An 18,697-nucleotide genomic window follows, 5' to 3' on the forward strand; every position below is an offset into this window, starting at 1 on the left:
TTTTTTTTTGGTTTGTTTGTTTTCAGAATAAGCACATCACGCTGAGTTAACTGATAGTATCGGTTTGGCTATACTATACGTAGTTCTCCAGATATAAAATGAAAAAAAAAAAAATGAAATGAAATCTGAGTTTTACGTCCCATGGTTATGCCGGTTAGGCTAAAGGAGACTGTGATGATGAGAGATGAGTGAAATGGTGGAATGAAGAAAGTGGGAGGAGACGGGAGAACCCCGAGAAAACCCACGCACACGGTGTTTGTCCACCATTCTCCAGATATAAGTCTTACAAGAAAAGTTTGTAGCCTAGTAATTAGTTTTCGCATCAGGGGCCACAAAATTTTTGAACAGCCTCTAAATCGAGTTTTCTTTTCTTTTTTTAAAAAAAAAAAGAAATAAGAACATCATTCTGAGTTAGGTGATAGTTTGAATTTGACTACATTGTATGTAGTTCTGCAGATATAAAGCGTACAAGAAAATTTTAGATTGAAATATATTGGATTTTTCAATCAGGAGACACAAAATTTTGGAAGGGCCTCTAAATCGAGTTTTCGTATTTTCTACGGAATAAACACACCATTCTAAATTGTTATACTTTTTTTTTTTTTTTATGTGGCTACACTATATGCATTTCTCCATATATAAGGCTTACAAGAGAATTTTTGATTGTATTGGATCTTTTGATGAAAAAAAAAAACTATTTTCGAAGAAGAATTCTCTGTAAAAAACAAAGAAAGAAAGAAACGAAAAGAAAAGAAAAAAAGAAAAACAATGCACTAAATTTAAGCACGTATTGAAAGGCCGCTCACAGTCATTATTGATGGTATTTTGAGCAACTTCTATAATAATTAACTTTCACTTTATCACATCCTGTCAGGGAAGCAATTACTTCACATGCCAAGAAGCAATTTACTTCAAAATCCTGTTGCTCACAAAGTTTCCAACATCAAGGCATCTAATTATTAAATTAGCGGCAGTGCATTAATCGTTTAGTGCAGGCAATAGTTTATCAGATGAGTTTTCAATATGACTACTCGGGTTTCATATTTGGTGGTATTTACACAATTGTTTATACTGATCCTGCATCCTGAGGCATCTCAGAAGCTACTGGAATAAGGATTAACAAATCTCTGCCCGACCTTCCTCCTCCCCCCCCCCCAAAAAAAACCGATAAAGTTGTGATTCCAACTCTTGCCCAAATCATTACCTGGCCAGTTACAACCTCATAACCTTCTATAAGGAGTAGAGACAGCCAATTTAGTTTATCACTATCAGAATTAAACTCTGAAAATACTGATCCGTTCTTTACTTAGAAGACACGGCGTCTCTCACTTGCTTACCGAGGGATGCATCAAGTGTAAAGTTACAGTTAAGAGCTCTTTAATGCCTGCGCCACCTTCATCATTCAGCTATTTATTTGAGCAGGGATATACTGGTTTATTTTTTCTTTGTAATAATTAAGGCTTTTACTGTTTCTACTGATCACATTTTCAGCTGTAGTAAAATGTCTGTTACATTGCAAAAGTAATTAAATTTAACATTATATTATATATCTGGTGTTCTAAAAATGACACCCACGAAGAACAGAGCTCTATTCTTTAGGTCGAAATAAAGCGAAATGCCGCTATAAGCAATTAAATTTCGTGGCAACGTTGCAGATTAAGTTGGAACCACAGGCATTGCTGTACGAACCCATCAAACAGTTACATCGATTGTTATGCTAATCCGTGGTGCTACTGTCAACGTTTATCGATTAGGACAGCCATTTGGAAGGAATCGATTTAACTATTCTAAGAACTGGTAGATTTTCTTATCTGTGACATTGCCACATAGTGCAATTTGCGCCTCCAGACGAGGACTCGAAAGGTGTACAATAACATATATTTTTCGCTTTATTTTGACTTATAGGATGGTGCTCTGTAATTTGTGGGCGCCATTTTTAGAACATTCTCTCTCTCTCTCTCTCTCTCTCTCTCTCTATATATATATATATATATATATATATATATATATATATATATATATATATATATAACAGAAACAAAAGTCCTAAAGATTGAAGGAAATATCCATTTACATTAAATTTTGTAAAGTTCTCAAATGTTTGCATTACTATTGAATAACATCTTACTATCACAAAGAACAGAGCCATTTGTTGTTTTAAAAAAAAAAAAGGGGGGGAGCTCTAGGGGTACATTTGGACCCCAAAAATACAAATTTCCAATTATTTCAATAATTAATTATATTCACCGGAGCTTTCATGTACACTCATGTCCAAAATTATTGTCGTATGTCTATAAATGTGTTGTTGTAGGAATATAATTTGATAAGGAATTCGCCCGGTATTTCTTACAATGTTGGTATGTGTATAATTGGAAAAGACATATATGTGGCAAATTTAATGTCAAAAGAGCAGTAAATAAGAACAATAAAACGAAAATAAAACTTTCTTGTCCATTTAGCAGCATTTCGTTTTACTCATTCTAATTTTCGTATTTATAATTATTTTCCTATGAAATTTACCACAAATATACATTTCCCAATTATACACATAGTATCAGTATTAAAAGTACCCTCAAAATCAAATCATACTCTTACAAGAACACAGTTATAGATATGCGACAATCATTTTGAACATGAGTGTACCAGCAGAAAATGTAGAAGGGACAAAAATATTCAGCTAGAAAAACAACAGCCAAAATCGAAGAAAAAATACAGGAAACAGAAGCAAATTTGAAAGTGTGGGGTACAAAATGTACCCCATTGGAATTTCAAAAAGTTAGTACCTGCGAGCCTCATTGAATATAGCGAGCCCAAGCTCGAGCAACTGTGAATCCGAGATGTCGAGAACCTCACAGAGAGAACTCATTGCAAACAATCTCTCCACTACAGGTCTCCTTTGACTAAGCCAACCGGAGCTGCTTTGAGGAACTCATATTTTACCTTTCCTAATGCACGTACCTACAGTAATTAAATGGACAATACCAGAACTACTCAAATCATTTCTCTAAAACAACATAGAACACCATACGAAGACAACACAACGATAGTAGGTCGACGACACAGAAAATGCTTTGACACGTGGAAACACGTAACGGATGCTAGGCAAGCAGCTGTTGGTCTCTCCAAGCGTGAAGTGCCATGACTAACAAACAACGCTCATTAGCGAAGAGGATTCTTTCGCATGTATACGCATTAATTGATTACCCATCAAAAGAAGTCAGGGAGTCAAATCCACAAAACGACAAGTCAAAGGAAAGTTAATACACTAATATGCATTCAAAACGGACGCACAACCAGTACACTAACTCAGAGCCAAAGATCAAGATCAATACCCTGTTTCTCTGTCAACAAGCTGGACATTCATCATCTTTCTGATATATTTTGCAGGATTATGTATCTTTGTTTTCAGATGTTTTTTTTTTTTTTCATTTGTTCCACAGTTAACAAGAACAATGTGAAGATTTGCGCACCAAATGACTGACCTATAAGGGATGGAAATACTAGGTGCAGGTGCACACCCAGAGATTTTTGCTGGAGGGGGGGGGAGGTGAATCCAAGCTTTGAGTGGATACACCAATACTACAAGCCACTACAACTATGTAGTACTGAAAGGGTATTACTCTGCATCCGAAGAAATGTAAAAACAAATGTTCATGCTACATCAATCATTTCCCTGTTAAACAAATATAGTCTTACTAGGAAAGTGCATAAATGTACGTTGAGTTAGTCTGTGGCTATTTGAGAATGCGTTTTCGAAGCGTTACCCCCTAAAGCGAACGCGACCAAGGTGGCTATTTGGTAACTTTACTTTTGCCAGAGTTATAAATCATACTGTGAGCCAGTCAGGGTTTCCAGGTCTTTCTTGCCAAGTCCAGGTCTATAATAGCAGAGTTCCAGTACTCTGCACAAAGCATCTTCAAAGCAGCTGCTTCTTGCTAAAAATCCCCTTGCCTGGCAACACGTCTTTACTTCCCCCCCCCCTTACTTTTGACATTTCTTAAACAGCAGGCGGTCTATTGTTTTGAAACCCACCAAATACGCTCGAGCTGACGTTTTCTCCGCGTTTTTATTGCTTTCGCGTTTGTGATTAGCCACGCACATTTAAATACATGGTCAGCGTATTCCAAGCGTACGCATGAGCAATAAAAACGCGTTCCGATCGCTTCAAATAGCCGCCCTGTTAGGAAGATTGGGGGGGGGGGCACCTGACCCGGTGGATCCCCATGGTTGCGCCACTGACTAGGTGTCTTATTTTCTATTTTTTACGGTCTTCAAGTTAACCATTAAAATTTAACCAAGGCTCGCACTCGCTAATTATCTAGAAACAAAGAGCCCCAGATTCTGCAAGATAGAAGGAAAGAAATGAAATCTTCAAGTTTTACGTCCCACGACCATCCCAGCTAGGCTAGAGGAGACGGTGATGATGAGAAATGAATAAAAATGGTAGGATGATGAAAGTGGAAGGAAACGGGAGAACCCGGGAAAACTCACGCACAGGGTGTTTGTCCACCACTAAGCTCACTTGGCGCGCAAGCTGGGATTGAAAAAAGGACCACATGCAGAGGTGAACGCTCTACCACTGAGCAACCGCGGCCCCCATAGAAAGAAAGAGTTTGGCTCTTCACGGAAAGTAACAACTTTATTATTTCTAATTCATTCTTGGAATTCAAAATATTTAGATAGATCCATCATTTCGCAAGTCATATTTACGATTACATACTATTAATGTCATGAACTGTACTCACAACAAGATATCACTACTATTGATATAAAAAAACAAAGTTGGCACAAAATAATTTATTCATAGCTATGCTTGATTAGAAATACAGTGCCGTATTATTAAAAAAAAAAATGAAATGAAATCTTTAAGTTTTATGTCCCACGGTTATGCCGGTTAGGCTAAAGGAGACGGTAAAGATGAGAAATGAGTGAAATGGTGGTATGAAGAAAGTGGGAGGAAACGGGAGAAGTCGGAGAAAACCCACGAGTACGGTGTTTGTCCACCACAAAGTCCAGAAGGCGCGAGCTGGGATCGAACCAGGGACCCCAACCACCGGAGGTGAACGCTCTTTATCACTGAGTCACCGCGCTTTTTTTTTTTTGTATCGATATATATGTTTCAGTACGAACAGAATTCTCAATATTACCAATTCCCCCTTTTTGGCTCTTTGATTAGCATATGGGTATTTGGTGCGCGAGACCTGGGATTCAATTCCCAGCTTAATATGCCTAGAACATGTGGAAAACATCGTGACCGCTCCGATAAAATTATATAGAAGTCGGATCTGTCCTATAAAATTCAACTAAACCTATATTTAATTCGTCATTACTACTACCTAATTCATAGCGAAATATTTTCTTTAATACTGAACCATTACCGGTTAATTTACGATGAAAAGTCGCTGAAGCCATAATACTTCCGACATAATTAGGGTTGGAAATTCTTGAAACAGAAAAGGCTAATGGAAGATATTGGTGTATCTACCAAGAAGCATACATGTTAAGTAGAAAAGGTTTTTGATTTCAGTTTAGCGTCCCTTTCAGTAGTAAGGCTATATGAGACGTGAACCTACAGCTTAATGTGGAATCTGAACCACATCAGCTCTCGTCAGGAATCGTACTCGGGTCTCCAACGCTAAAGGTGCGTACGATAAGCGCTTAGCCACGAGGGAGCTCTTAAGTAGAAAACAGTAGAGCAAACTGAAGGCTGTCAATACAATAAATAATACACACATGAAGGCTGTAAGCGAAAACACGCGAAATATTCCAAATTAAAAGATCATATGTTCATTGCTTTTGCTACGGAAACCATGGGAGTTTTAGCCAAGAAGCTAGGGAATTCTTAAAGGAAATCGAATAGAAAGTAAATCTCAAGACGGAAGACCCAAGAAGTACACAATTTTTATTTCAACGCATTAGTCTAGCGATTCAGCGAGGTAATGCAGTTAGCATTTTAAGTTCTTCCCTTCTTCATGCTACTTCCAAAGATGGGGAAGATGGACTTACTCGCTCTTCTCAATCATGAAGTTACTTGTTCTATATAAGAGTTGTCCATTAAACAATTGTTAGGAATGCTGGTATAAATAATATGAAAATGAAATTTTAAGTTTTAACGTCACACGTTTATGTTCTTTTACCTAAAGAAGACTTAATAAAAGTAAATATCTATGAATGTGGGCGAAAGCGAAAAAAATGAAATGAAATCTTTGAGTTTTACGTCCCACGGTTATGCCGGTTAGGCTAAAGGAGACTGTGATGATGAGTAATGAATGAAATGGTGGAATGAAGAAAGTGGGAGGAAACGGGAGAATCCCGAGAAAACTCACACACACGGCGCTTTTCCACCACAAAGTTTACCTGGTGGGGGCTGAGATCGAATCCGGGACCCCAAGCATCAGAGGTGAACGCTCTACCACTGAGCCACCGCGGCCCCATGGTCGAAAACGAGGAAACCCACAAACATGATGCTCCACAACACAAACTTAGATGGCCAGAGAGCGAACCAGACTTCTCACAGCAGAGGTAAGCGCTGCATCACTGAGCCATCGTCCTTCTATCTCTTAATAGAAGTCTAATCTAATCTATGAGAACCTAATCTAGGAGAAGTATATTATCTAATCTATGATTGTCAATCTAACAATGTTTATCCTCTATTTCAACACCACAGACTCCTAACGTCAAAACTGATAATAACTGATCGACATCTCCTTTTACTTTCGAGCGATTATGGGAAAGGGAAATGCACAGTAATCGTGAAAACATAAAATAGATTTCGAAATTTTAACGAATTTACATGTATCATGGCCTCCTATACAACCAAAAAGTTCTCTCAGAATATTCGTCCCAAACTATGCATACATCCCTACATGTCACACCATTTCAGGAATTTGGACCAATCGCAATGGTTACATTATTTATAACATTCTACAGTTTACTTTAAAAAGAAATCCATTCTACGCCCCAAAATAAAGACTAGTTTACTACAGGATGAACACTGAAAATTGCTATTTTCTAGTATACTGTTTTAAGGATTTTGTTTGTATTTCGTAAGTCAATACTCGTACTTCACTAAGAAATATAGAATATGGTATAAACTGGAAAAATACAGAAAGAGTAGTTTACTTTTAGGGATAGTTTTACTTATTTATTTATTTTTGACGAATTATCCAAAAACAACCCGACAATTCTGTTTACATTCCATAAATAAATATTTGATAATATACAATACAACATTTATTATTTCTCATGAAAGCATCCATAAGGGGTAATTTAATATTCGGCTCAGTTTTTTTTTTTTTCGACAATCTTTTTCCTATACGGTTACGATTATTAGTATTTACCAAGAAGCAATGTCATATTAACAACTAATTTTTCTTGAAAAACTCAACAAGGGCTAGATTACTCTTCAAGCGCCTCTTCTTTGTTTTAAATATGCAATAGTGTTTGTATTTCTGAAATAAATGTAACATAAGCAACCATATAGATAATGTAAGTAATTGTTATCAAAAGTTCCGAGCTCGCTTGTGACTAAGCGATTAGTGTATGCGCCTGTGGCACGGGAATCCGAGGCTCGATTCAAAACGAGAGCTAAAGTGCTTTGAATCCCACATTAAGCGGTAGGTCTAAGTTTCATATAGCCTCATTGCTGAACGAGGCCCTAAACTCAAAATCAAACCGTGAGAATTTCCGTAAGTGTACACTGTTCCCTTTCGAAGATAAGCTTCCGTAAAACAATTTCTGAGAACGGCTGGGATAATTATGTTTGTATTATATAAATAAATACTCTAGTAGTAAATTTATAATATGACATTACTTCAGAAATGGAAACGACAAAGCTTAATTCGGCGGTCCGTACTTTTTATTGTGTCCAATACAAACTAAAATGTGTGTCTTACTATTGGAAAAAAAATGGTGTGCAGGATATCCGGACCTCAAGTTTGAAGGCCATTACCTTGGGAACCAAATATCTGCACATCATTTTTTTTTTTTTTTTTTTAATGCCCATGGACTCTCAAAGTATTAGGCAAGATTTGATTATTTTAATCCACCGCCTACGATTAATTCCATCCCAGCGACTGACTGACTAGAGCAAAGTCAAATGAAGGGCGATGACTTTTTTCTTTTCCCACACACATATCCACATAAAAGGCTAATCACGCGCAAGCTCCCCTTGAAATCTTGTAAGGGTCTTGAATTTGAAAAAATGAAATGAAATATTTAAGATTTACGTCCAACGGTTATGCCGGCTAGGCTAAAGGAGATGGTGATGAGGAGAAATGAATGCAAATGGTGGAATGAAGAAAGTGGGAGGAAACGGGAAAACCCCGAGAAAACCCACGCACACTGTCTTTGCCCACCACAAAGTTCACGACGCAAGCTAGTATCGAACCAAGGACCCCACGCACCAGAGGTGAACGCTCTACCACTGAGCCACCGCACCCCGGTCTTGAATTTGAGTATAGCACCAACTCACACCAGAAAATTCTGTGAATCACAAAATATAATCTGAGACAAACTTACTTACATTTAAAAACTGTGTTTTAATATTTCTAAAGCAAACGAAACAAAGGCAGAAATCTCAAATGTGTATGCGTAGCACATAAAAATATGCTTTTGCATAAGCAAAGATTTTCCCACGAAAACAAGCCATTGCCAAAGGTGAACTTGGGTAGACAATAGGTAAGTGCTGCTATATCAATGACTTAAAACAACGAGAGAGAACAAACGGTCCGTAACACAAGAGATTGGATATTACTCATAACAATTACAGCCTCCAGTAATCTCTCATTTTATATAGTAACGTCATAATAGCAAAAAAGTTATGATTTGCATAGAATACACAACACAAGCTCTCTACCGTTAGGCCACGTCTTCAGTCCACACTTTTTGTCGCTTACATAACGCAGCCTACGTACATAACGTTGTGATTAAGTGTAAATTTAAACGCTAAGCAGCAAGCTGAAAGATGGTTAACGCAGATACTAATAGAGACATGCATGCTTTTACACACGGAAAACTTCAGAGTATTTAACTTTACATACATAGCCTATAGCAGAACTAACTCTTACAGGTTTAGCTAATACACAACTCAAATTTTTACGGTGAAGAGAGGTTCAAATGATTGTCCGGCATTTATATCCTATACGCTGCTAATGAAAACAGGTGATATTTACTAGTGAAAGATTGTGAGGAATCAGCAGAACTGAAAAAAAATGAAACCATGAAGTTTTACGTCCCACGGTTATGCCTGCTAGGCTAAAGGAAACGGTGATGATGAGAAATGGTGGAATCAACAAAGTGGGAAGAAATGGGAAAAGCCCACGAAAACCCATGCACACGGTGTTTGTCCGCCACAAAGTTCACGTGGCGCAAGCTGGGATCGAACCAAGGACCCCATGCACCAGAGGTAAGCGCTTTACCACTGAACCACCGTACCACTTAAAACGGAAATGAAAGCCTTTTCATATAAACCAATGGGCTAAATCTCAAGTACTTGCTCAAGAAAAGAGGGAGTACTCAACAAGAACTTAACAAAAACCTTACGAAAAACTGGGACAGGAGAGGTAAGGAAGAATTTAAAAGAAAAGACGGCATCTTCTCAGCAGAAAGTAGAAATCATTTCAGCGAGACGACTATACCTTCAATATTTCAGAGTTGCCCACAATAGTACAAGTACTAAAACTTGCAGTTACACGAAACTCAACAAGAAGGCATTCAAAACAATATTGTTCACGTATCCTCCTGGAATTTCGATTATGTAAATATTCTAAATTTGATAAGAAGTGAAAGATAACAGTGACCACATTTGATATAAAATGACGTAACAGCAATATATCAACACTCTCAAATATGACAGATAAGAAGAAGAATCTCAATATCAAAAGGTCTTTGATTGACAATGTCTATCTCCCCTCGACATAGGCACAAACTTGACATTTCAATATATTAAAAACAAGTGATAAAGTACACAACCACGCCAAATACACCAAATCCTTAGCAAATACATACTATAGTGCTGTCAAAATGTCTTGAGCCGTGGCAAAAATGCGAACTAAAGCTCACACCTTCGAGACACCCGCGCGTTGAGCCAATAAGGGTTCAGCTGTTGCTAAGTGAAAGAGCTTTGAAACTGTCTACGCCAAAGGGAGTGGAAATCTTTCAGCCGATAGCAGCGCTAGGGTCAAGGAATTTCTAGCTAGATCCCCGATGGGGCCAGTCTAGTCTACCGATAGGATTAGGATAAAGTTAAAGGAACACATCTGACACATCTATTGGGCGTTTTCTGATAGATAAAACTAGTCTTAGATGTAGTATGGTGTCTCGGGGATAGTGCGAACTGACTTGGTTCGACCCACGTCTATGTTGAGTTCGTTGTGGTCCACAGCGTCTCCGTTGATTCTCTCGAAAATTTATGCGAGTCATACCAGACAATCTTTCTATGTCTCCTTAATACATAGTTAAACCAGTTCAGAAAGATTCAAGAGCATTGCCAGAACGAAGAGAATCGAGAGATGGAGCGGGAAGAATAATTGTGATTGTTCCTACATATAAAAGTAAATCTTTTTCATCCACATCATCTTCTCTTTCTCGCAAAAAGTCGCACAGTTCCCGACATACGGCTCCTTAAATCTCCCAAAATCGGAACTATTCTTTGGCCAATGTCTCGGGAATGGTAAGTCATAGGGAGATGATATTGGTATTAATCAATACCTAAGAGGATGGTAAACATTTTGATGCCGATATTAACTGATGGCAACTAGCCAAACCAGTCGCCAGTTGGACAGTGTCCACAGGTTACTATTTGGTACCAAAATATCCACTATCCTCTTAGATATTGATCAACACCAATATCATTTCTCTATACTTATGGTTCTCGAGATATAACTCCTTCAATCTCCGAAAATCGGCTATTTTTTGGCCAATATCTTGGGAACGGTAAGGGTGACGCGAAAAATGCCATCACTTTCTCAGACAGTTTTTGATGCTTTACCGAATGGAGGGCTCAAAATTAAAAAAAAAAAGCCCAAATAACAGACAGACACACAGACATATAGAGAATTCAGTAACGAACTTTTTAAGTTCGTTGAAAATCTCAAAATTGGGTATTGATGAGCAAGCCACGCAAGGCCCTCCTGAGCGTGTATCACATGCTCAGCTACAGATCTTCATAGGTAGGTTGGTGGGTTTATTAGGAGTCTAGCGTCCCGTTCAGCACTGGGGCTATAGGAGACCTGGATCTACAACATAACGTGAGATCCGGTCCACATGAGCTCAAACCGGGAATCAAATACGGATGTCTCATGTCAAAGGTACAACGGTATGTTGTATATTTCTTACTTGTAACGAACTTGTAACGATTATTAACATGTAATTTTCGGCCGTAAGGTATTTTACATATGTACTAAGCTGGATTCTACTATTAGGAAAAGAGAAAGAAAAGGAAATAAATTAGATATAATGTCTATAAAAAGATATTCAAATGTTTTTAAATAATCGGATTTTGGAATGTCGCTGTCAGGACGACCAAAAATAAATAGTTTTTATTGAGTGAGTTAAGTAGACATATTGAAGAAAAAGTGTGTAAAAGGTATATGTACACTTCTCCATTTCATTTATTAACGATAAGTACATAAAGTATACCTTGATGTATTTTAATGGGCTCAACAATTAAATTGATAAACGAACCGTTCTAAAGGCGCGTACACTAACCATATAGCCATGAGGTGGATAAGCAGGCCTTCATAATGTGTAACCTCAGTATCTAATAAATTTCTCTTTAAAATGTAGGGATGCTCACGAGACAAGATTTGTGGCTGTCTCGTCTCGAAAATGTGCTGTAAAACTGATGTCTCGACTCGAACTTCGTCAGGAAAATCTGTCTCGACTCGTCTCGTGCGCATCTCTATTAAAATTAAATATACAAAACACACAAAAACAATTCTGCTGAAACATTATGTCATTACCCGACAAGAGGAATGCAATTCCATCACCCGTATGCAGGCAGTAAGAATGCTGTGTTACACCAAAAACACAAGTATTCTTTGTGGAAAGAAGTAAAAGAAGAAAAAAAGAGAATTCTTCAGAGGTTCAGGGGAAAAGCGGGATGCTGTGTCCTTGCCTGTGCAACGGTGGATAAGCAAGAACGGCGAAAATTTCAAGAATTCCCGTGCAATCATTTCCGCCAGTGGAAGAAAACACCATCATTCTTCACAGGGACGTTTTGTGCCAGATTCTTGTTTTCAATCTCAGCTGACGGCATTTCCTTCTCTCAGCTCCTCGAATGAATGATCCACAACAAACAACAAATACAGGAAATGCAGAGAGATAACTCTCCTACGAACAAGACTTTGACGACCGACTTTTAACACATGTGACATATGATATGTTCCTTCAGCTATCTACATTTATATACACAAACAGTTCGCACCTTAGATTCATTTTGTATCATAATACTGATATTAGCTTCTCTCCCCTATCATCACGGAAAAGCGGCTGAACGCTTTGTAACGAATTCTGGAACATTTGTCAGTACCAGTGTTTCTTTCAGGAAAAAAAATCCGGGAGAGGGGGGCATATTTAGTATTCGGAAGGGCAACTGTTTTCACACGGTACTACGCTATTTATTGCATATTATCGACGTATTGTTTTTGTCTATTTCCGAGGGCACTCTTAGAGTTCCGGGGGCAGCCCCCCCCCAAAAAAAAACCTGTCTGGATGAAACACTGGTTAGTACCTACTTCAAAATAAGGGTTTATCAGGTCATTTTCATTTAAAAAAAAAGCATATTTTAATAGAGTGAGGAGGTTCATTACTATGCCGAAAACAGAGCGTCTCAGAAGCCCCTCGAGTTAAGGAGATTAAACTCGGAGTAAAAACTCCTTATTAAAAATAAAAGACGCAGAGAAAATTGCCTGGTACGAAACAAAATCAAACCAATGTTGATTGTGATCTTCGATTAGCGTGACAGACAATATACGTCATGACATGAGTACGTATAGATACAAAGGACTTCTCTTTAGACATTTCCCGTCGTTTACATGACGCTCTTTGTCCGAAATAACCAGTCTTACGCATTTTAAAGCCTCGAAGACTGTACCAGGATAATGATTCCATTCATGCAGCTCATCTGGTTGTCCTTTTTACCACAGCACAAGATTTCGATTTTTCGTCAAGTTCCCTACTCTCTCGGTATTGCCTCCTGAGGCTTTTTTTTTTATCTGTTTGTGAAAATAATTTAAAAAAAAATATCAAATAGAAACTCGCTTTCGCACCCAAGAGGAGATCTAGTGCAACCCGACGGCTGCTGTCGTAGCACTTCCCCAAGAGGGGCTTCAGGCCTCTTTCGAGCAGTAGAAAGACGGGTCTAGGTCAAAACCCCCACAGCCAAAACCCCCACATTCAAGAAATGTCAAAACGCCCACACGATCGGTCATAACCCCCACACAAATGGACAAATCTCCCAAATACACGAACGGTCATAACCCCTACAGCCAAAACCCCCACACTCAAGAAATGTCAAAACGCCCACAAAATCGGTCAAAACTCCCATACAAATGGACAAAACAGCCACACATAGCAACGGTCATAATCCCCACATAAATGGGCAAAACCCCCACACAAATGGTCAAAACTCCCACATGCAGAAATTGTCACAACTGCCACACAAATGGACAAATCCCCCACACTCTGAAATGATCGTGATTGCACGTCTTTGTTGCGGCTCTTTATGAAGCCCACTTTAGTGTTTCTGTCATTAGAAAACAGTGCAAGAAGAATAGTTGCAACACCAGTTTAAGTGGAATAAAAAATTATTAAAAAGTACAAGGGCAAGACATGCAACTAGGATCATTTCAGAGTGTGGGAGATTTGTCCGATTGTGTGGGGGTTTTGTCCATTTGTGTGGGTTTTTTGTCCATTTATGTGGGGATTGTGAACGTTGCTATGTGTGGCTGTTTTGTCCATTTGTGTGGGAGTTATGACCGTTGGAGGTTATGACCGATTACCAGTGTGGGGGTTTTGGCTGTGGTGGTTATGACCGATCGTGTGGGCGTTTTGACATTTCTTGAGTGTGGGGGTTTTGGCTGTGGGTTATGACCGTTCGTGTATTTGGGAGATTTGTCCATTTGTGTGGGGGTTATGGCCGTTTGTGTGGGCTTTTGACATTTCTTGAGTGTGGGTGTTTTGGCTGTGGGGGTTTTGACCGGTTCCCAGAAAGACCACCAACTTGATGCGTGGAAGTACGTGAGAAGTTTGAAGGGGATTAGAACAACGAAAATGCCAGGTGAAAGTACTTTTTTCTTTATCAGAACCATGGTGGTGTAATATAATTTCATCTCAATGTGTATTAAACTTCCAAAATTAAAAATATAAAAGAAACAAACAGGATGAGGTTCCGTAAACGAACTTTTAAGAAAAGGAAAGCTAAAAATGAAAGTGAAAATGTCCAAATAAATAAAAACAAAATAAGGAACTGCATATAGGTGAAAAGCCAAAAACAGAGTATATAAACGTAAGAAATTGTAAACAATGGGTCAGTTTTTGGTCATTCATTGGCAGTCAGTCAGAACAGACAGAGTCGACCATTAGAACCTCATCAGGATGGACCTCAGCCTGTACCGCTATAACCTTCTGTAAGTACTTATTAATTATGCCGAGAAACAACGCATAAGAAGTTTGTGCATGGAGGTCTTCTCCATGACAGGCACATTTTGTTAATCTGTAACTTCTATATTATTGTCATGACTTTCTTTATGTACTACATATTATTGTCATAACCTTTCTTTATGTACCTTCATTAAATTATCAAAATGCATCAAAATAGTATTATCCTACTACCGAGTATAACAATAAGCAATCTCCCATAATCACTTATTCCAAATAGTAACAAAAACGACATTTTAAGTTACGAGACAGTGGGATACTTTACGGACAGGCCTCATACACAACAGTGTGCTGATGAAAATTATTGAGGAGGAACAGATAGCGCAGTAGCGACATCTACTAACGCACAAACATTTTCCTTTTACTTCTAGGATGTTAAACGGCCCAGAGTGCTCAACTTCCCCCGTTTGTTACCCAGTAGCCATTGGCATGTTGCAACTTATAACAAATCCACTATTATCGCCGATTGTCTGATACCATTATGAACAACATCTGGATTATTTACAAACTGATAAGAAATACGGATAATAAAATATAATTTCAAGAGGATCAATCTGGCTATCAGAATGACCGAACATTAACAATAATATTACAGTTTCGAAGCTTGAAAAAAAAAAAAGAAAGAAAAAAGAAAAGAAAAAAGGGACATAGTGACGTATCACGTGCTGATCATATGTTGCCAAAGTACCTGTTTTATCTAATCACAATAGAAACCATGTTAATCACAAGAACAATAAGAACTTTGGCCATTTAAGTAGAAACAGCTGCTTTTATCTATAGTTACCCCTCTCCCCTTTAAAAATGGGGTTTCAGTGTAAAATTTCCCCTCGCTACTTTTTTTTTAAAAAAGGAAAGTTTCAGTGTGCAGTCATCAATCGAACTATAAGTACCAATCAAAAATACAAGGTCCTACTGAAACATTTATATAAAGTCGTGCTACACAACAACAACAAACACTGCATCTCAACCGGTATGCCGCGAGATTCAAGCTAAAAACTTGAGAACAAGAAAAATATTTATTTTCTAGAGATTCTCAAGAATGAAAGCCAGACAAATCTGTTTTTTTTTTCTTTTTCTTTTTTTTTAAGTTGGGTAAATTCGATTTGAAATTAATGATAAACTGCACGCGGTGCAATGTGGCGCAGTGCTGCGAACTCATACGTTAGTGTGCCGCAGGTGTGCCTTGATCAAAGTAAGGTTGAGAACTACTAACATAATAACAAACAAAAATAAAGGAATAGATGCCTAAAAGCCCTTGTGTACCCTGCTCGCATGAGCTGCATCGAGCGATGATCTGTATGTTTTATTGATTGAGCAGGAGTTGAATGTCCGTTGTCAAAACCGAGATTACATGTAGCGGGACCTACTGGTTGAGCCGGGCACATATCGAACAGAAGAAGGCTAGCCAAGCCGAGATAAACGAGGATTCGGAGGAAGAGGCTTGAGTGCATTGATTATGTCACAGTTAATGTTGGAGAGGCATTTGTCAGGCACGCAATCGAGTGAATATGCGGTACGAGGCTCTATCACGTTGCTCACACCACAGAACCTCGGCTCAGGAGTTCTGTCCTCTAGTCAACGCCGGGCTTAAAGCGGGTTACGAATCACCACCCCAAGCCTGATACTTCCAGTAAAGATGGGTTACCACGTTACAAGAACTTGTAGCTGTCATTAAAAAAAAAAAAAAAAAAAAAAAAAAAAAACTACCATATTTCACCGTGTACACAGTCTTGAAAGGGTCATAAAACATTTTTTTTCATCTTGCAAGGAGTCGAACAGTGTCCAACTTTCTGTGACGTCTTGCTTGCTATCTGCTATCGCCCTCCCGCTGACAAAGGAAAAACCAGATTCGCCGCTTCCGAAACAACGGATTCTTATGGACAGTGAGGGGGAGTGCGCCAAAATACACGTTTTTAATGAGGAGGTTAATTGCTTGTCCACTAGACTGCAGTGCTGCATGGGTGATGATACCTTTCTTGCTTACAAGAAGTTGTAAAATTTAAACAGTAGATAGAAAGATCGGGTAGAAAGTTCTTTTTTGTGACAGCTACAAGATTCATGTAAAGTGGAAACGTGGCTTAAGTCAAATCCAAGGATGCAAGCAAAGACCCCCACCTGGTCAGGAAGAGCAGAAGTTAAAACGGTGAATAACAAAGGAGTCACCACTGGACGTAAACAACTGAAAGCTTTTCAGCCAAGCAGGAGTCCTCAGAGGAGGGTTGCGCCCATGAGATCTTGGGGCAGGATATAATTTTCCATTGTAAATACACTCGAACTTCAACTATACCATAAAAAAAAAAACACCAACCCACATGAAGCATGCCACCATTAAGACACCATACCCACATATATACCTGAGCACTAATAATTATGTAACCACAAGTTAATTGTCACATATAAAGACAAAAAAGATGTAAACAATTAGAAGTTCTAAATAATCACGATCTTGACCCATAGGAGAGAGAAATAGCCAGTGTTTATAATCGTTAGTGATCAAAATAGATCATCTGAGATAATTGACCATATACTAATTGCAATCTTTCCCAACTGATGTATCGCGCAACCCCATGGAATTGTCGTTTAGGAAATTTTAGAATTTAAAAATTAATTTGATCCGAACCATAAGACATTAGAATTTATACAACAACTTATTTTTACGATGAAGCCTTTAACAAGTTAGGATCAATTTCGAGACATATTGTAACAAATAAAACGGTAGCAACAATGCCCAATTCTGTCTTAGGAAAACTTATAATTTTATACTACGTATTATAATTTATGCATGGTATTAATTCAACTAGCAGGCTTAACATTGAACTAAGGAAAAAGTTGGCCAAGTGCTATATATGGAGTACTGGACTTTATGGTTCAGAGACTTGAACATTGCGGAAGTTAGAGAAGAACTATAAAGAAATATTTATAGGGTTGGGAAATGTGGTGTTGGGGCAAGATGGAGAAGAAAAACTGAACAGAAATAGTAACCAAAGATGTTTTAAAACGGATAGGAGAGAAGAGGATACTTCTAGCCAGCATTCTTCATAGGAAGGCCAACTGGATTGGACACATCTTATGAAGAAATCATCTTCTTCATACCGCCATAGAAGAAGAGGTGGAAGGGAAGCGAGGAATAGGAAGAAGAGCACAAGTGATCGAAGATTTGAAAAATAGAAGAAAATATTGCGAGTTAAAAGAGGAATTTGAAGATCGAGAAACTTGGAAGAAACATTTGCAAGCCCAAACCTTAGCAGCAATAATAATAATAATAAAAATAGTCAATAACGTGTCACAATGTTGTGGGCGTTGTCAAGTATGTCACCAGTAAAAAAAGATTGGGAAGTACCATGCTAATGACTGGAATTTTACATTTCTTGGGAGGAAAGTCTGATAAGTTTACTACGAACATTAAAAAGAAAACTTAATATTGCACGCATGCACTTTTTTGTTTCTTATGTTGGCACGTTCTTTGCGTGCGCGTCCCATTTGCATGCACTGAGTCCAACACCAATGTAACGACCTCAATAATAGTCATAGCCTTGATTAAATTATAAAAAATAAAAAGAAAGAAACGAAGGAAGGAAAGAAGAGGAGAGCTTTCGGTTGCTGGATATTTTAAGGTTTTGTACAGTCTTTTTTTCAACCCACATCAATATCACTGATCTCTCACAAGAGTCGTCTAGTTCCAAAAAGGTTCTTGTCCATTTACAGAAAATCCCAGAAAAGTGAGAAAAACAGTAGCATCGATTCGTGGAAATATTTGAGGATATTCATGTTTTTCACATGAACACACTGAAGCATCCCCAGTTCTACAAAACATGTAGATTCTACTTTTTATCTAAAATTTTCTGTAAATAGAAAATGAACCGGAAATCTTTTAGTTTTACGTCCCACGATTATGCCGGTTAGGCTAAAGGAGACGGTGAGGATGAGAGAAGAGTGAAATTGTGGAATGAAGAAAGTGGGAGGAAACAGGAGAACCCCGAGAAAACCCACGAGCACGCTGTTTGTCCACCACAAAGTCCACACGGCGCGAGCTGGG

At 38.3% G+C, this 18,697-nt stretch overlaps 1 protein-coding gene and 1 long non-coding RNA gene across 4 annotated transcripts in view; one reads left to right on the top strand and one right to left on the bottom strand.

The window, feature by feature from the left end:
• cdi (serine/threonine kinase) overlaps nucleotides 1-18,697 on the bottom strand; it is a 355,509-nt gene that overhangs the window by 322,451 nt on the left and 14,361 nt on the right. The window lies entirely within an intron of this gene.
• Nucleotides 14,269-18,697, top strand: part of LOC145672897 (uncharacterized) — a 33,202-nt gene continuing 28,773 nt past the window's right edge. Inside the window, exon 1 of the long non-coding RNA XR_014128698.1 lies at nucleotides 14,269-14,630. This is a non-coding gene — a long non-coding RNA (uncharacterized LOC145672897). The remainder of the gene's footprint in view (nucleotides 14,631-18,697) is intronic.

This window comes from Thermobia domestica, chromosome 16 (genome assembly GCF_964235325.1).
Source record: "Thermobia domestica chromosome 16, izTheDome1.hap1.1, whole genome shotgun sequence".
NCBI lineage: Eukaryota > Metazoa > Arthropoda > Insecta > Zygentoma > Lepismatidae > Thermobia > Thermobia domestica.